Here is a 20,515-nt window from a genome sequence, read left to right as displayed (position 1 = left end):
GAATACTTGCTCAGCGGCTGTTTGCCTGCCCTTGATCATCTGTAAAGAGTACCCATGATGCCTTCCTTACAGAACTGTTGTGAGGGGTAAATGGGAAATCCTGTGCAGAGTATATGGCATGTGGTAGGACTTCAGCAAATGTCAATCTTGGACCATCTTTCTCCTTTGTCCCAGAAAAGAAATGACTTTGAGCTAAACCAAACAACACAATTCTCACAGAGAACACCTGGAAATGTAGCATCAAGTAGAATGTACATATATTTACATAATGAATGAAGATTTGGGGCCATTTCTGTTTTGCAGGATGACTTTGCTGAGGGATTTGTGATAAGGGAAGATCATCAAAACATTTTTTGATGTGCCTAGGTAATTCAGTCAGATTGTAGACAGTCTCTTAGTTTTCTGCCACCGATAACTAACTGCTTAGCATGGCTTGTGGTTTTTACAGTCTCACCCTCCAAGGCCAGCTCATCTCCCAGAACCCAGGATACTTCCTCGGGATCTCTGTGATCTGATAATACTCCCCTAATGTCTCTTCAAAGAAAACAAAATTCCTGACGACAGGGACATTCTTTGTTCAGCCAAGCTTTGCAGAGTTCCGCCAATAGCCCAGGTCCCAGTCTGGTGCCTTTAATAAGGAGGCTTTCTCACGTGGCAGCCTGCAAAGCAAAGGTGTTTTGCTTTCAGCTAAGGACAGTGGGTGGAGGAGTGTGCGGAGGCATTTCCGGTGTGGAAGACAAGCTTGTGCGTCGCGGTTGCCACAGAAACATGACGTCAACATGGCGACAGTGAAGACTTTTTAATACACAGACGTGGCCTGGCGGGAAGAACAAGTCCCGCGTACAGGTGTTTGGGACTGTGCGGAGCGTGCAGGTCCCCGCCATGGGGGCTGACTGCCCTGGGGGTGGCGGAACAAGGGGACCCAGATCCAAGTCGCCTCTTCCGCTTAGGGACGCGGTGCCCCGCTGTCTCGTACTAATGCCACTGGGGTCCCGCCCGGCCCCAGGAAGTGTGGGTCCTGCTCCAGGGCTGTCCTAGAGCCACGTCCCTACCAAAGGCAGGGGCGCAGAAGGTTAAGATAGGGTCTTGGGTGGTGAGAGAAAAGGAGAGAGCATGTACGTATGTGTGTGTGCATGTCTGTCGTATTCAGTTCCTAACACACACAGGAAATAAAGCAGGGTTATTGTTTCTTTTTCCCAGCTTTCCTTGGCCAGCTTGGTTACCATGGTGGCTCAGTTCTGTGGGATTTGGTACAGACTGATCATTTATGATTCTTGTCTGAGTCATTTGTTACTCTCATAGTTGCCAAGTGTTGCTTTTCTGATTCCTCATTCCTTCTAGATGTTTTTATTAGTTGGCATTTGGCTGAAGTGTAGAGCTTTCCCCTCTCCCTTATTTATGCATCTATTCATGTATTTATTTTTATCAGCATGACTCATAGATTCCTACTCTTCTCAAAGGGTTACCATCTGTTACCATGGCTATGTATCTTGATGCTTAGATTGTCCCCAAATTGGACAATATTAGCCCTTCAAGTTGACTTCTGTGTCCATTTGACACCTTCCCAGAAATCTTTGAGCATGTACTTTGCTCTCACACCCTATTTCTCCATTTATGTAAAAGAAATAATTATCCCCACCTCAGAGCATTACTTTGAGGGTTTGAAGAAAAAAAGTCTGAAAATAACATCCTGCAGCATGTGGCATCTAGAAGCCCTCAGCAATGCTAGGTCCCCATTCCAACTTTGCCCCCTTCATGCTAGCAATGCGACACCTCTGGCATTAACACAACAGCGTGACTACCAGAGAGAATATGTGGTTGCATAACAGAAGCAGGGATGAGCTCACATGTCCATGATGTTAGCTTCAGGGTCACTGCTGTGTGAGGAGGAGGCTGTGTGATGGCACTGGGGAAGAGGCCCTGCATCCCTGCACAGCTGTGGGGACAGGCAAGGACATCCTCACCCTTGTCCCTTGTATTTCCTGTGCTTTCCCTTCCTCTCATGTGCCTATCTATTCCAGGTGTGGTCTCATCCCCTGACTTTCCTTTCTAGGGGACAGAAGAGAAAGTGTGGACTGAGCTCCAGAAATAGGGTCTGATAGAGAAGAATCAACTGTGATCAACTGTGATGTAGCATCTGCTAGGCAGATTCTTGGAGCAAGAGTGAAGACATACGGTCCCATCACTACAACACTTTAGGTAAGTCACTACCCTGCGCCCTGGTATCTTCTATACAACAAGATAGCAATACCCAATGTGCCTCACCATCCAGGAATATTGTGTAGATTAAATGTGATCCCATGTGGGAAAGCAATCTGGTCACAGGTAGGAAGGAAGGAACAGTGCACTTTCCAGTAATTACATCAACTGAAACACCCCAGATACAATAGAACTCTGCATGGTAGGCATTAAATTAATGCTACACCAACGTCAGCTGTTTAAGTCAAGATTTTTCCAAATGTGGTTCATGGACCACTTCATCAAAATCATCAGGTGGTAATTTTTTATTTTAATTTTTTTTAATCATCAGGTGGTGCTTTAAAAAAATTGCAGATTCCTGGGCCCATCTTAGTCTGCTGAATCAAAACCAGAGAGGTGGTATGGGAGTTGTCTACACTTTGGATAATTTCTTCAGTTGGTTATGGTACTCAATCTAAGCTTTAAAAGTACTGCTATGGATTTGCAACAAGATCATCTCAAAAGTTTGAATCCTTTGATGTTTTTGTTGTCAGCTGCTTCTGACACTCAGCTTTAAATATCTGTGTCTGCTCCTATGTGTTGAATACGTAACAATGCCTTCAGTTCAGTAATATTTATTCAATGATTTATATGTGAGGCACTGAACTATGCTCTGGGGACACAGCATAGAGAACAAGACAGGCATGGCCCCTAGAACTTTCATTCTAGTTTGGGAATACTGGTAGTGGCAGTTAAATCAATAAATGGGGCAATTTCAAATGGGGATTTAAACTTTGAAGAAAATAAACACACAAATAGAATAGAAAATGAGGGGGACAGGGATTATTATAGTTGGGTTGTCAGCGAAGCTATTTCTCAGGGAGGGACACTTGAGCTGAGTCCTGGACAACAAGAGGAAAACATGCCTGGGCAGACCTTATAATCAGTGGCCCTGCAATGTGCATGACACCAGATATTCCAGGAGCAGAGGATGTTGAACTCCGGTGTCTGGAGCCTGGCAGACAAAGTGCAGATGGTAGGAGAGGAGGTCAGAGGGCAGACAGGAGCCCCGTGGATTGGGCCATGTAAGGAGTTTGGAGTTGATTCTGAGGGTGGAAGGGTAGAGGGTAGGACTGACATGCTCTGATTCACAGGCTTACCAGGTGACTCTGGCCACTGTGTGGACAGTTGACTGACAGAGACAAGGATAACCTTGAGGAGAATCTTGCAGAAGTACAGTGGGGGGCCAGTGTGGATGGGCCCAGAGATGCATCAGTGTGCAGAGGACAGGGGTGGCCTGGACAGGCCATACTCGGGGAGATGTGAGGATAAAGCAGAATCCTAGGTGATCCCTTGCCATGGGGAGAAATGGTGGTACTGTTCTGAGATCAGTTGTTTAAAGCATTTTCAAGACTCTGTCAAGACAATTAGTTAGGTCATCCAACAGTGGTTATAATGAAAATAAGTGATTTAAAACATGCATCAGTTGATGAATGTGATTCGGTTGTTAGATAATTAAGCTTAATTAAAGACACATGCAAACTCAAACTATCAAAATTATAAAAATCTCAGTGTGTGTTTCTTAAAAACATCAGCATTTATTGAGTAGTTACTGTATTTTAAGAATTTTCATATATTAATTCAATTAATTCTCAAAACAACAACATGTGAGGTAAGGACAATTGTTTTTGCCATTTTACAGAAAAGGAAACTGAGGCATTGAGCGATCTCCACTCTTTCAAGTCACAGAGAATACCATATTTCAGCATCTCTGCCATCGAATTTTTAAACTAATGTGATTCTGGACCATTTGTCCTGTAAAAACCAGAACACATATAATACTTTTTAAAAACTTGTCTTCTACGGTCAGTACTGTATAACCCTGGCTTTGCAGATAAGAAGATTGAATGACTGTAAGGTAAAATAAAAGTATTCAAACTGACACAGTTTGTAACTGGCAGAACTAGGAGCAAAACTTTGTCTCTAGAGCCCACACTCTTAACCAGTATACTTGGGAAGAAGAAAAAGACCTTTTTTGAACTATCTCACCCTATGATGGTTGATTTTAGGCCGGGGTCATATCTCTTCATGTGAAAATTATGCTTCAGGAGTCATTCTGTCATGTACTAGAGTTTAAAACAAACAGAAGGGGAATAACTCTCAAAACAAAAGGCATTGTGTGGATATTTCACAGTGTCTTGATCTGTTATGAAGGTCTGGGTGTTTTCCAGTTCTTGACTTACGTACTGAACAATGGAGCTATGAACATTCTTGGATGGGGCATTTTCTTTTTTCATTTCTTGGCCATGTATCTAAGAGTGGCATTTCTGAGTCACAGGGTGTGTGTATGTTGAGCTCAGTGGGTACTTCCCATGAGTTTTGCAAAGTCGTTGTTTCAGTGCATATTTTCCCCAGCAGCATATGAAAGTTCCACTTGCTCCACATCTTTGCCAACACTTGGTGTTTTCCACCTTCTTCATTTTTGTTCTTCTAGTGAGTGTGTGGTAGTATCTCATGTGGGTTTAATTTTAGTTTCTCTGAAATGTTAAATCTCTTAGTCTAAAGAATGTCTCCCCTTATTTTTTTAACTATGTATTTTTTCCTGTGGAGTTTGCATTCTGTATTTTTCTGATTGTATCCCTATTGTGATGTTTATTATGTTCCACTGGCCCCTCCTATTTCCTTTAAATTGATAAGTAGACTTACAAGCTTGATCAGATTCAGGTTTTTTGGCAAGAGTACCTCAGATGTGGTGGTGTACTTCCTGTAGCGCTATGCCCCATCTTGTCTGGTTGTATCTCCTTCTGCATCACTGAGTTTGGGTGTTGTGAGCCTGAGCCAGTCATTTTCAAATTTCCTATTTGCATCTCATCTCATGTTTTTCACAGTCTTTGAAGATGATAGCCTAGATCTGCATTTCTTAAAGGTTTCAGAAGGGTGATGTTTCTATTCTGTAATTTCTTCTGCATTTATTAGCTGGAATTCTTCTATAAAGCAACTTCCCCTCATCAACTGTGAGGTTATTCTGAGGTATGGTTCACACATGAAGGGTAGGACGAATGTTTATTCCTTTTGCATTATTTCCACTTTTCAGAATAATGAGTTATTTCCCTGGGATCCTCCAAAAGTGAGCAGTGAGTTTGTTTGATTGTTTGCTTGTTCTGAGTGTCATAATGAGCTCACAGACTAATCTTTTTGATATTCAAATTGTTCTCTATGTCCAGTGGGAGCCGCTTCAGGTCAGCTTCTGAGTCTTTTTGATGTTCTTTGTGGTATAAGAGTTTGGTCCAGACTCACCTGGTACAGACCTGGAGTCAGCCATTTCTCCAAGGAAGCCCTGTTCCTTTAGTGGGAAATGTTTCCAGAGGATTCAGCCTGAGGACTAGCGTTGTGCATGGCTGCTGAGTTGGTCATTACTTCTTCACCTTTTCAGTGCACGGAGCCTGTAAATGTAGATTTTCAGGGGAATACTTATCATTGGCTTGCATCCTGGGATGCCCCACCATCTCCTTGTGGGTAATCATTTGAGTCAGTTCTTGTTTTACCCTTCCAGATTTCAAATATATAAGCAAATGTAATATTTATATTAGTTTTCTTTCCCATTCATGGATAAAAGGTGGCACATTCTTCACCAGCACTGTACAGGAGAAATTTCTGCAGAAATAAAAACATTCTGTATGTGCCCTGTCCAACACTGTAGCCACTGGCAGCAGGTGGCTGCTGAGCACCTAAAATGTGACCAATATGACTGAACAACTGAATTCTCAATTTCACTTAGCTTTTTAAAAATGGCTAGTGGTTACCATATTGGCCAGCAGGAACTCTACACATTTTTATGCACTTTGCTTTTTCACTTAATATATCCTAGAGATCACTTCATAGTAGTCTACAGAGGGAATCCTATTGCTTTTTATAGCTGCATAGTACTCTCTGATGTAGCTATACCTTAAATTACTCAACCAGCTCCTTATTGGTGGACATTTGTCTTATTGCTGATATTCTGTTGTTGTGGATTGCTCTGCAAGGAATGGACTTGTGATTATCATGCATTTTTGTATCTTTGCAAGAAATTCTAGAAAGACTACTGGTTCCAAGAGTAAATACCTATGTAATTTTGCTAGATAGTATCATATCCTCTTCATAGAGTAGAGTCATTTTATGTTACCATCGGCAATATAAGGGAATGTGTATTTCCTCACAGACTATCTGATTGGTAAGAACAGTTATCTCATTATAGTTATTTTTCTTTTCATTGCTTATCATGAGTTAGGTGGGGCATTTTTCTTGTGTTTAAGGAACTTTTTATTTTTTTTACTCCTGCATCAACATCTTTTTGATGAAATGCCTATTTGTATCTATTGCCCTTTTTTCTCTCATGATTTTTGGTTTTTCATTCACTTTTTTGTAAGATTTCTACAGGTTAGAGATATAACTCTTTGTTGTCTAAGTTGTAAATATTTTCCCAGTGTTTAATTTTTCATTTTATTCTTCTTGGGTCACTTTTTCGTGAAAAAAATTAAGATGTATCAACTCTCATCCCTTATTGCTTCAGAATTTTAAGTCATAGACAAGTTTTCTCCCCTACCAAGTATAGGGGAATTTCTCTGGGGGCATACTTTAGTGGACGGGACATAAAAGAGAGAGTTATGGATCATATTGGGATGTTGGGAAAAAGGGGAATCCTGAGGGAAGGTGACTATCATGTGAGAAATCTATAAAAACTGTCCCACTAAATCAGGAGAATTAAATGTTCAGACTACGGTCTTGGTCCAGTGCTTGTCTTTGAGAACAGGGTCTCTAGTCTTTTCTGTCTCCTGTGGATATGAATCCAGGCTCCCATAACTGGTAAAGAAGGGCTTACATGAAGCAGAAATTCCATGTCACCTCTAAAGGACCCCTCGGATTATGAAATAGTTTGGAACAAAACCAGTTCCAGAATCAACCAGTCTGACCTAGCCAGGGACTAAAGAGAAAGTAAAACCCTAGTTCACACCCATGAGAAGAACCAAGACTAAAGCCACACAAGGATTGCTTCGTCCTTCACTGTGAGTGAGGTCCCATCAGGAGAAGGTGATAGCCTCCTACAGTTCTACAAGAGTATAGAGGTATGGGTTACAGGCTGCTCAAGTTCCCCAAGTTACAACCATTCCCCACTTAATTGTATTATTTCCTGTTTAGATACTGGATGTCCAGGACTCAGGGTAAAGCTTGCACTACCCTTGCCTGGAATGGAGTGTTTCAGGTGGGCACTGACATCCATCTTGCCACCTGTGGACATTTCCAGTTATTCAGGTCAAGAAATCAAGAGCAGGGTGATGTGAGATGCAGATGTGGAATTGGACTGACAGTGCCTGGCACACAGTAGACAAAACATACTAATAAATAACTGAGATATAGACACAGATATAAGCAGGAAACAAAACTGAGTATGTTCTCTCTGTCTTTTATATACATATGAAATTTTCGAAGAGAGTTAGGATTATACTATACTTATTATTTAGCTATTATTTAAAAAAATTTACAATGATATTTATATATTAAATTTATATCTACTAAAATTATGTAATTTATAATATAATAAAGATATACAATATTAAATATTTAAAATATAAATAATAGTATTTGAGAAAAAATTTTGTTCCTATTCTGAAAATTGCTTTTTTTCTTTGTGAAAAAATAACCTGTAGAAAATGGAGAAAGATGCCACCTGGTGCTCTGCACCAGAATTGCAGGTATGAAAGTCAATTGGGAGCCTGGCAAAGGGTGAGGTACTGGAGCAGTGAAGGAGGTACATGAATTCCAATGTGTAGGTCAAAGCTTTGTGGAATTTTCCACCCACTGGTGATGATCCTTCTGTATTTGTGCCCATCCCGGGATTTTCAGTTTCTGAGGCTAGAAGTTCAGTCCCATGTGAACTAAATGGAAAGCTGCAGGACTTAGTATATGTACAATTGGTGTGAAGACGTTTGAGGTGTAGAAACATGCACACACACAGAGAGGAAGTGTCAAATAAATTGGTTTGATATGATACTTTTATTCATTAAAAAGTATATTATGAACATGTTTCCAAAGTAATGAATATATATGTGGGCATCATATTTGTAATCAGCTCATAATTATTCTGTTTTCAACATTTTATACAGTAAATGTTCCATATTTAAAACACTATGGAAAAACAAATTCATAAAATGAAAGTATCCTCTATCTCCCACAAACCCACATACATTGAATTATTATCAAAGAAATATTTTAATGTGTTATTTTCACACAACAGTATATGAACATGTTTCTAAATCAGTAAATGTATTTCTACAAACATATCATTTTGTGACTTGCTTTATAGCTTTCCTATTTTACAAAACTTTATTTCAATAACTTTTTCAGATTACCAGTTAATAATTTTTATTTTTTAACAAGCATCAAACAATATAAAAATGTATATTATGAATGTGAAATTATTCTGTCTCTCTGCCTCCATCTTCTGCCCATTATAATACAGAGATCATCTTTGTCAATTTACTGGTGCCTACTCTCTGTATTTTTCTCTGCATGTAGCGCACTAATTTATACCTAATGACACATACATACCCACTTACCAAAGTTGATGTGTATTATTTTGAAGAAATGGGATCAGATTCTACATTTTTTACTTATTTCATTTAATATGATTCATTTTCATTTCATTTGTTTATTTGATTTGAAATGTTTCCAAGTATTTATTAGCAATTTATATTGCTTTTTATGTGCATTATCTCTTTATGTTACTGACCTGTGTCTTTTGTTTAAGCGTTTTTTGTACATCAAGGATATAAACTTATGTCTAAATATAAGTGGTAAATAATTTCACCAGTTTTTCACACACATTTTGATTTCAACTTTTTGTTATTCATATGGTATTTTACACTTCATAATTATTTTTACTATTTAAAAAGTACTTCAGCCCAGTGTTTAAAAAAATATGAAAAATAATGCTTTGAGGTATAGTGCATGCCAGCTCACAGGACAGAGGGAGAAAAAAGCTTGGTCTTTTGACTAATTGTTTTTTGAGTCTTTAAGTAATTTATAAGGTTGTTTCCCTAGATCAAGTTACTTAATTTTTTACTTCTGTACCTTCACTGAGTAATGGGGATAATTACTGGTCTTGGGTAGAGTAGTTAAGATTGAAATGAGATAAAATGTAGAACACCCTTCATATAGTTGTTGCATATGTTAATACCCTACCAGTCAGGTTCCCTTTCCAAAGGGCCAGAGCTTGTGCTGCTTCCTGGGTCCCGTTCAACACCTCAGGAGTCAACCCGGCCACAGGGCTTTCACTCCCAGGCCCCTTGGCTCACAGGGCAGGACTTCATCCCCACTGTCATATTTATCTACCAAAGGGGAGTGATTACCAATGGGGCCATGACACCCCAGGCTCCATATCAGGGGTGTTTCTCACTATGAGTCCTTAAGCCCTAGAAATCCACCATCATAAATAGGAAGCTGCTGATTGGTCTAGGCAGAGGAAAAGGGGTAGATGTTTGGCCCTGGAATATTTACATACCTTCTGTGAGTCTGAGGTCTGTCATCTGTAAAATGGAACTAAGGGTACCTTCTTAACAGACTTGTAAAAAGAAAAGAAAACTTTATAACATGTGTGGCACATAGTAGAACTTTGATAAATGTTACTCCTAGCCCATCCTGTCACCTTCTGTCCCACAAAATAGAAGATTTGAAACAGATGACACCTGGAAATGTAGCAGCAAGAAGTGAACTTAGGTCCCATCTTATCATTTCCTTTTTACCACATGATTTCCTGTCTTCCATTTTCCTTCTTGTTTGATATGAGTGAACCAATTTCTTATTGCACCCCAGGAAGAAGAAATAGTACAGAAGAGATAGCATAAAGAGCAGCTAGACAGAAGATGGGAGTCATCAAACATGTGTCCCAGGAACCAGACCCATTAACTGAGCACAGGACCTTGGGTGAGTCCCTTCCTCCATACTGGCCCCAGCCCTAATATAGAAGGGCATTCAATATAGAAACAGAGGCTGGGGCGTGGGCTTTGGAGTCAGAAGGACTAGCATTTGATACTGAGAATTATTACTTGCTGGTTGCATGATCTTGAGCAAGCAATTTATCTATCACATGCTCTTTGATTGTTGGTATCTTTTACTACTGATGATGATGGTGATGATGATGATTCCTGCCACCCATCCAAAAAGTGAGTGATGGGATAAAGATTATACTGCCAGACATATAATGTTTCACAAAACTGTGATTTTATAACTGTTGGGTAGAGTGATTGACATAGAGATTAAAGGAAGTCTATAGAAAGCTCATGAGTAGATCCAAACACATAGCACTATTTCATATTCTACACGTATGGCATTTCTAATCAGATGCAATGTTCAAGGGTAAGGGCTGGGTCAAATGGTAAAGGCTTCATTATAAAGCATAGATAGATCCCATCTTATACCTTGTCATTTATCAGAACATTTTCTCCAGTTGCTAGTGCTTAAGACAAAAGCAAAACCAAAATAACAAGAAAATGATACTGAACTATACATACATTAAGATGATAGTTATAAGAAAGGTGATATAATACATATACATTTGCCTATGTTCATGCAGAAAAAAACAATGGAGTGAAACTATGTGAATCTCAAGGATGAGGGATTGCTGAGTACTGATATTTTTAAACTCTGCATTTGACTCCAAATATTAAACATTTGCTAAGAGGAGTGTCCATTACATTTACGATAAAACTGCATCCCCTAAAAGCACTACTACTTATGAGATAATGCAGATGAAAAGCATAGAGATACAAAATCAGTCCAGATTAAGAAAAAACTTTACTCTTCCCTGACTGTATCCTCTTCCTTCTTCCATAGAGATAATTACTATCCAGAAAGGGATGGTTATCATTCCTCTATCATTTTATTCTATATGAGTTTCCCTAAACAAAATGTATTATTGTTTTGTATGTTGTCACTACACACACGCACACACACAAACATAGGTATCCTTGTCCTCCAGCTTACTAATTTAACATATAAATGCACACACACTTACATATACAGTGTGTTTGCATGTCTACCTCATAGTCCTTATACTCAAAGGAGCATTGTTAGGAGTTCAAGGACAAAATCTTATCAAGATCCCAGCACAGTAATTGGTGCACTATCCACAATACCAATGTTTACTTTCTTCCTATCCTAACTCTTTCTATATAGCACTACTATGTTTTAGTGAGTATTTGGGAAGGTAAGAAGAGAACCACGTATTTGTCTATATTACATATTAATTTCAGTGCCATCTCTATGATATGCAGTGTAATAGAGTTGGGCTGGGGGAAAAGTCCTCATTTTTTCCATATAATAATTGTGCTTTTCCTGTGTTGGTGCCCTCTATGTTCATATCAGGTGTGCACATGGCCAAGGGGTCTGGAACCTACCTGAAGTTCTACGAAGAGGTGACTGGGGGTTGGCAGAGAGGGACACTGTAGCAAGAGTCAGGACTCTTCCTGGGCCCCAGAGTCTTAGATATCCTAAGGTGAGTTCCCTCCCCCGCCATGGACTGTACACAAGTGTTATGAGCATCTGTCACTCTTCACACCTCCAGTGACCCAGGGCTACCGAGGTCACATTGATGGTTTCACAGGGTCCAGATCCTATGGAAGTTATGGTGACCTCTGTAGAGCCCCCTTAATGTATAATAAAGAGAAAGACCACACTGGAGTCATCAGAGAGACTCCTTAAAAAGGAGCTGGACCTGGTAGAGGGGGCAGGGCTTATGGGGATTGGATAGGAGGGAGGGGACTGGGTGTCCAGCCTGACTGGTGAGGAGTAGGGGCTCCCAGATGAGCAGAGAGGACTCCTAGGTAACTGATTGGACACCCCAGGGGTCTGAGGCTGTTCAGGTTTAGGACCAATTGATAGGGGACCATTTGCTTCCATGGGATGCTACTATGTAACCTCTTTACACACTGAAATGGCACAAACATTGGTAAGAAGGAAAGTGCCCTGCATGACATTGTCCCATGGGGGCAGGGAAGAACCAGGAACACTGACAGTAGTGAAGAGTTGATGCTCAGCTCTCTAAACCTACATTAAAGTAGAAGCAGACATCAAGGGGAAGGATTTTAAACTAATGGATCCCCCAGGCGATCTGGAGATCATACGCCCCCTTTCGTTTCTCTCTGACCCCAGGTCCCATGGACTCCCCCATCTGCCAGTGAGCTTCTTAGAAGCCTGCCTCCTGGAGTAGTTTTCTTAGCCAGAACCCTCTCTCCATGAGTTTGCACTCTCTATGCTTTCATTTGTTTCATCTCTGCGTCTTCCCAGAGACTACTTAGTGAAGCTTTCTCCTCCTTTGTTGTCTCCACTCCTCTCATCAGCTCAGTGAATTGTATCCCAGCACCACACTGCTCTGACAAGTTTACGATTTTTATTTTAACATATTGTTCTTGTGAAATTATCATTTCTGCAAGTTAATATCTGGCCTCTGCTCTAAACAGATCTGCATTTGTTAACTGAACACCTTCTTACGGTTGTATAACTCTGCTGTTGCAGACACATGGATTTTGCATACTTTACTCAAATGTCCACACTACCTAACCTTTTCAACTCTGTTACTAGAATTTCTGCACAGGATTTCTCCTGAGATAATGGCTTGTTTCTGGATTTCTACCATGTTATCTGCACATGTTCTCTCATACACAGTTGGCCCTATCATTTTGTATCTTTTTTGGAGAGCCCTTCTATTATCATTTACTTTCTGTCTTAAGAACTTCTTTTTTGCCATCCTTTTAGGTTACATCTGCTGCTGATAAATTCTCTTCATTTTCCTTCATCTGACAATATCTTTATATACCCCTTCTTTCTTGGAGGATAACTTTGCTGGATAGAATTTCAGGTTAAAAGTTCTTTTCTATCAGCACTTGAAAAATGTTGTGCTAATTCCTTCTACACTGGTTTCTGATGAGAAATTTGCTGTTATTTATTTTTCTCCTACAGGTAATGCATCATTTCTCTCTCCCTGTTTTCATTTTCTGCTTTTGTTTTTAGTTTTCTGAAGTTTGATCATGATGTCTGTTTTCATGGCTTTATTTGGAATAATTCTGTTTAGGGTTCACTCAATTTCTTGAACCTCTAGGCTTATGTCTTTTTCCGAATTTGAAGTTTGTCAACCATTATTTCTTCAAATACTTTTTCTTCTATGCACTTTTCCTCCTCTCCAAGACAAAAATCACATGACTATTATACGTTTTGTATAGTCCCACAGTTCCCTGAGGCTTTGTTCTATATTTTTAGTCTATTTTTTCTATTATTAAAATTCGGTTATTTCTTTTCTACCAATGAATCAATGTTCACTGGTTCTTTTATTTTTAATATAAGTAAAATGTATATATTTGCATTTCCCCCAATTCTTAGATTAAAAAGTACCATAGTATACACACCTTTGTATACACTGACTTTTCACTTAATAGTATATCTTGGAGGTCCTCCCATAGTTCTATGTGGAGATATTCATAATTCTTTAAACTTACTTAGTGTACATTGCTCTATGGTTGCATGACAGTTTGTTCATCTAGAACACAACTGATGGATATAAATACCCATCAAAAGTTGTTTACTTTTGCTGTACATAGAGTGCATCAGTGAATATCCTTATCTATATCTATACTTTTTGTGTCATTACTAATATATATTTAGTATATAGATATGGATGTTTCTTGAAATGGGAATTCCAAGTCAAAGCATAAGAAGATATATAATTTTGCTAGGTATTATCAAATTCCCCTTCATAGTGGTTGCATTACTTTCCTATAGCTACTGTGACAAATTACAATACACTTGGGATCTATAAACAACAGAAATTAATTCACTCACTGAGTTAGGTATCCGAAGTCCAAAATTACTTTCACTGGACCAAACTCAAAGTGTTGGTAGGATGACACTCTTCATGGAAGCTCTAGAGAATATGTTCCTTGCTTCTTCTAGCATCTGTTGGCTGTTAATATTCCGTGGCTCATTCATGCACATTCCAGCCTCTCCATCCTTGGTCTTACTGCCTCTCTTGTGTCTGTGTTAACTCTCCCTCTGCCTCTCTGTTATAAGGACATATGGAATTGCAGTTAGGGCCTGCTTGTATAATCCAGAAAATCTCTCCATTTCAAGATCCCTAACTTAATCACATTTGCAAAGATCCTTTTCCATATAAAGTAAGAATTACAGGTTCCAGAGATTAGGATTTGATATATTTGGAAGCCAATATTAAGCCTACTACACTGAACATGTCATTTTGCATTCCCCTGAGCAGTGTATTAAAGGACATGTTTTTCACATCCTCACCAAATGAGGATGTTGATAAACTTTTGGATTTACCAATCTAACAGTTATAAATGGTATCTTATTATAGTTGAATTGCATCTTTCTTATTAAAAGCAAGTTTGAGACAATTTGCAGTTTTTCTGTTAATTGTTTATATTTCTTCCATGACTATGATAGGTTTTGTTGTTTTTTAGTAACTATATATTGATAAGCTCCTATGTAGAAGGAATATCAACACTTTGTCGGAGATACTAGTTGTAATTATTTTTCCTAACATCTTTTTAATTGGCTAGCATGTTTTATACCATACAAAATTGTTGTTATTTTTATGTAGTCAAATTTAATAATCTCTTTTCCTTAATGTTCCTAAATTTTGAGTCATAGTTAGGAAAGTTTCCTCACTTCCCATTTATAGAGGAATTCACCCATGTTTTCTTCTTATACTTGTATGGATTCATTTTTTTTTTAAATTTGTACCATTTGAAATTTCTCCTGATGTAAGGTGGAGAAATGAATCCCTTTTTAACTATATGGTTGTCTAGCTGACACAGTACCACTTTATAAAATCACCCATCATATCTCCACTGATTTGAAAATGCTACCTTAATCATATTCAAAATTTCCAAGTATAAGTGGGCCTATGTCAGTATTTTCTATCCTGTTTCATTAGTCTTTCTGTCGATTCATGGGCCAACACCACACTCTTATACTGTACATATGTTATATATTTTGGTATCTGGTAAGACTTGAAGCCACCCCCCTCTTCTTTTTCAGGGCTTATCTGACTATTCTTGTTATCCTGCGAAATAAATTTGATAATAAACTTGTCTAAATTCATAAAAAATCAATTATTATTTAATTTGAATAATATTTAATTAATAAACTTGGGGAAATTGGCATCTTTATGGTATTGAGTCTCCTTCCCCAAGAAAATCATGTTTTTCCATTTGTTCAAATCTAATTTTGTGTTCTACATGGGTTTTGAACATTGCTTCTTAAGTTTTTATCTAATAATTTTCTACTCTTCCATTATATCTTCTGAGTTTCTTTAGTTGTATATGTGGTAGCTTTTGATTTTGGTTGTTGGTGTGTAACCTGCTACTTTACTAAATTAAATTTTTTAAAATATTTTTTCTGTTTTTTCTTTGGGTTTTCCAATACATAATCATATCATCACAAAATATGGGGAGATTTTACCACTTCTTTTAATTGCTTGCTTTTCACTTGCAAGGTAAAATACCTTCTACACAATGTCTAAGATTAGAGGAGATAATTGGGCATCTTAGTCTTATCTTTAGTAGGAATGCCACCAGTATTTTCCCATTAAGCAGGATGGTGGCTTTTTTGCTGTGATACATATATTATTGCCATGTTAAGAAAATACCAACAAATTCCTATTTTATTGAGGCTTTAAAATATGAATAGTGGTGAATGCTGTCAAATACCTTTTGTTCATCTATGGGATGATCATATAATTTCTCTCAATTTTTCTATTAAAGCAATAGGTTATATTAATGGATTTTCTGATATTGAAACTATATATATATTTTTTTACATATATAAATAAAATATATAACACCTTATTCATATGTATAAATGAAGAGAACAGCGTTCCTGCTTCAAACTAGGTTTGTTTGACTCTGAAGTACTGAGTTACCCTTTGTAGGCCTGAACTTGATCATCTGTAAAAAGGGCATACTGATACTTAATTCACAGCCATTATGAGGAGAAAATGAGGAAACCTATAAAAAGTGCCTAATACATAACACTTCAAATATAGGTATTGACTTACCCTGTGTTCTTCTTCCCACAAAAGAGACTTTAACATGAACATCTCATAGAGATGAACTGAACTTGAAGCAGAAGGAAATGAAATAAATATGTGTTTATATGATGGATAAGCTTTAGTGACATTCTTGCAGGATGAGACACCTGAGGATAGTGAGCAAAAGGAAGTGATCATCTTTTCAATACTTTTTTTAAACAATAAAGGGATTTATTATCTCATTTAACAAGGAATATGGCAGAGTGACAACTCCAGAATTGGTTTTATTTAGCTATTCCAACCGTGTTTTCAAGGACACAGGTTCTTTTCGTCTTCTGTGTGTTGGTTTGTCTGACTTTGGTGATCTCAAGATGGCGACCATACTGTAGGCTTCACACAGTCAACAATGTCCAGAGGCAGAAAAATTATATATCTGTTGAGTGCTGCTTTTAATTCCTTTGAATATTTACCCAGAAATTTAATTCCTGGATCATATGAAAATTCTATGTTTAATATTTTGGAGAACTGCCATCCTGTTTTCCATTGCAGCTACACCATTTTATATTCTCTCCAGCAAGGCACAAAGTAACAATTTCTCCACATTCTCACCAAACACTTGTTATTTTCTGTTTTTTGCTTGTTTTTAATAATAGACAAATTCATGGGTGAGAAGTTGTTCTCAGTGTGGTTTGAACTTTCATTTCCCTTATAGTTAGTGATGTTAAATATCCTTTCACATGCTTATTGGCTTATTTGTACATCTTTGGGTTTTTTTTGGAGAAATGTCTACACAAGTCCTTTGCCCATTTAATTTTTTTATTGAAGTATAATTGATATACATTATCCTGTTTTCAGGTATATATCATAGTGATTTGCTATTTTTATACATTACACCACAATCCCCACAATAAGTCTAGTTACTATTTGTAACTAATAACCATACAAAGTTATTATAAAATTATTGAGTATATTCCTTATGCTGTATATTACATACCCATGATTTTATTTTATAACTGCAAGTTTGTACCTCTTGATCTCTTTCACCTATTTTGCCTGACCCCCAATCCCTACCCACTCTGGTAACCAATGGTTTGTTTGCTGTATCTGTCAGTCTGTTTCTGTTTTGTTTTTTTATTCATTTGTCTTGTTTTTTAGATTCCACATATAAATGAAATTATATGGTATTTGTTTTTCTCTATCTCATTAGCATAATACTCTCCAAGTCCATCCATGTTGTAACAAATGGTAAGATTCCATTCTTTTTTATGGCTGAGTAATATTCCATTGTGTATATATGCAACATCTTCTTTATCTATTCAACTATCAGTGGACACTTAGGTTGCTTTCATACCTTGGTTATTGTAAGTAATGCCACAGTGAACATAGGGGTGTATATATCTCCTCAGATTGTTTTCATTTTCTTTGGATAAATATACAGAAGTGAAATTGCTAGATTGTATTGTAGTTCAATTTTTAATTTTTTGAGAAACCACCATACTGTTTTCCATAGTGGCTGCACCAATTTACATTCCCACCAACAGTGTAGGAGGGTTCACTTTTCTGCACATTCTTGCCAACACTTGTTATTTTTTGTCTTTTGGATAACATCCAATCTGACAGGTATGGGGTGATACGGTGATTTTGATTTGCATTTCTTCAATGCTTAGTAATGTTGAGCATCTTTTCATGTGCCTGTTAGCCATCTGTATGTCTTTGGAAGAATGTCTGTTCAGGTCCTCTGCCCATTTTTTAGTTGGGTTATTTGCTTTTTGATATTAAGTTGTGTAAATTCTTTATATATTTTGGATATTAGTCACTTATTGGATGTACGATTTGCAAATATATTCTCCCATTCACTAGGTTGCCTTTTTGTTTTACTGATGGTTTCTTTCACTGTGCAAAAGCTTTTTAGTTTGATATAATCCCATCTATTTAACTTTTGTTGCCCTTGCCTGAAGAGACTGGCACAAAAAATATTGCTAAGACTAATGTCGAAGAACATACTACCTATGGTTTCTTCTAGGGGTTTTATGGTTTCAGGTATTCAATTCAGGTGTTGAGCCCATTTTGAATTTATTTTTGTATATGGTGTAAGACAGTAGTCCAGTTTCATCTTTTGCTTGTAGCTGCCCATTTTTCTGAACACCAGTTATTGAAGAGACTGTCTTTACCCCACTGTATATTCTTGTTTCCTTTATCAAAGATTAATTGATAATATATGCATGGGTTTTTTCCTGGGCTCTCTATTCTATTCCCATTGATCTATGTGTCTGTTTTCATGCTAGACGCATACTGTTTTGATTACTACAGCTTTGTAGAATGGTTTGAAATCAGAGAGCATGGTACCCCTAACTTTGTTCTTTCTCAAGATTGCTTTGGCTATTCAGGGTCTTTTGTGGTTCCACACAAATTTTAGGTTTCTTTGTTCTAGGTCTGTGAGAAATTTCATTGGTATTTTGATAGGGATTGCATTGAATCTGTAGATTGCTTTGTGTAGTATGGACATTTTAGCAATATTAATTTTTCCAATCCATGTGCATGGAGTATCTTTCCTTTTGTTTGTCTTCTTCAATTTCTTTCATCAATATTTACAGGTTTTGGAGTATTGCAGGATTTTATTCTTTTTAATTTAAATTTATTCTTTTTAATGCAATTGTACATGGGATTATTTTCTTAATTTCTTCTTCTGATATCTCATTATTAATGTATTAAAACCACAACCAAGTTATATATGTTAATTTTGTATCCTGTGACTTTACTGAATTCATTTTACCTCATCCCTAAACTAACCTATGTGCCAAGACAATTGATAACTGCAGGTGAAAGTACAGGATTTGGTGCTAGATAAACCCAACAGTATTGGCTCAGATCAGATAGCCTACCAGCTTGGCAGGAATGAGTCTCATTGCTTTTAGTCCATTTAAAAGCCTTCTCTGATTGCTTTGACCCCTACAATTTGGAATCAATTGTACTTTCCTTTGTTTTTCCACAACATTTCACTTATTGCTGTAGAGGACAGGGCTTACTTCCTACCTTGTGACTAAGGACCTATTCCCATGACATGTGACTATGTGTATGCACCAGAGTGTGCTTGTGTCTTGTATGTGTAGGTGTGTGTGTGTGTGTGCAAGAGTGAGAGAGAGAGGGAAATGTGTGAATGAATAGATATTCCAGACTATATCCTTTGAGGTTTTAAGTGGAAAGATAAACCAAGCCAATCAGGTTTAAAATTCTTATACAAATAAAATTATGGTACATTTATATTAATAAGTGTTTACATTCTTGTATATTAATATTATTTTACCAATACATTAATAATTTTGTCATTCAGCTCTATTTTATTTTTATAGAGTATAAGGTATAAGAGAGAGATTTGGCAAAACATATTCTGATGATTGAGAGTAATACATATGTTACTCTGTTTTACAGATGAGGACAGCAATGGAGGAGAGACTTACTCAAATTCCCAGAGCCAGTGTTGGTTCAGGCACTAGCACCCATATCTCCTGACTCCACTGCAGTGCTCTGCCAGAAACTCAATTATGCTTGATTCTTTCACAGGACCTTCTCATCCAGGGTACTTTTGTCTTCCAGTGACTCAAAGTTATTTATAGACATGCAGTTCACATACTTTATGATGTCAACCTAAAACACAAACCAAATAAGACAGAAAAGCACAAAAGTTAAATGGTAGGATTATTAAGCAGAGTGTAAAAATCACAAAAGTGGCTACTGTTTTGAGTCTTGCACTCTTTTGGCTACTAACTAATCAAGTCCCTCTGAGCTTCAGATTCATTATCTTAAACTAAACTTGGTGGACCTGAAGACATCTAAGACCATTACATTTCTTACTATCATAAAGCAGCCTTGGCTGCTAAGAAGATTTTGTCATTTATAAGGTAAGTGAAAATTTCCTAGTGCTAACAGAGAAGGAACTTTCTTCACTACATGTTTGTGGAGATTTGAGGCTAACTCTGTAAACTGTCTCATATACGGCTTCAGCATCAGCTGCAGGTAATCATCTAGATAAAATAAATATAGATGTGTACTGATCATCCATCTAGTTTCAGTGTTAGAAGCATGGTGGGAATGAGGGGGGAAGTGACATGTTGAATTTCCTATGTGGCAAGTTCTGTATTGGACAGTTTAAATTGGTGTTTTCTTTAGCTACTCACAATAATTCACTGATATAAGAATCACTGCTCACATTTTACAAATGAGTAAATAGGTACAGAGAGGTTAAGGGCATTTTTAAGGTAA

General features: G+C 37.5%; 2 long non-coding RNA genes across 3 annotated transcripts in view; one reads left to right on the top strand and one right to left on the bottom strand.

The window, feature by feature from the left end:
• The first annotated feature begins 758 nt into the window (after positions 1-758).
• LOC108408444 (uncharacterized) lies at positions 759-19,821 on the top strand. Its single transcript, XR_001855994.3, has 5 exons — positions 759-846; positions 2,054-2,199; positions 10,030-10,140; positions 11,581-11,710; positions 19,685-19,821. It is a non-coding gene; the product is annotated as an uncharacterized lncRNA (long non-coding RNA).
• The window catches only part of LOC108408445 (uncharacterized), a 37,125-nt gene continuing 26,744 nt past the window's right edge, over positions 10,135-20,515 (bottom strand). The window contains exons 3-5 of one of the 2 annotated variants that reach the window (XR_005058614.2): positions 19,714-19,900; positions 16,283-16,422; positions 10,135-14,267 (exon numbers count right to left, since the gene is read on the bottom strand). This is a non-coding gene — a long non-coding RNA (uncharacterized lncRNA). Of the gene's footprint in view, positions 14,268-16,282; positions 16,423-19,713; positions 19,901-20,515 lie in introns of those variants that run through there. The other variant, XR_012127387.1, reaches the window with a different exon arrangement.

This window comes from Manis javanica, chromosome X, assembly GCF_040802235.1.
Source record: "Manis javanica isolate MJ-LG chromosome X, MJ_LKY, whole genome shotgun sequence".
In the NCBI taxonomy this organism is placed as follows: Eukaryota; Metazoa; Chordata; class Mammalia; order Pholidota; family Manidae; genus Manis; species Manis javanica.
The sequence above is the reverse complement of the archived record's forward strand: the minus strand, read 5'-3'. Positions and strand labels throughout refer to the sequence as shown.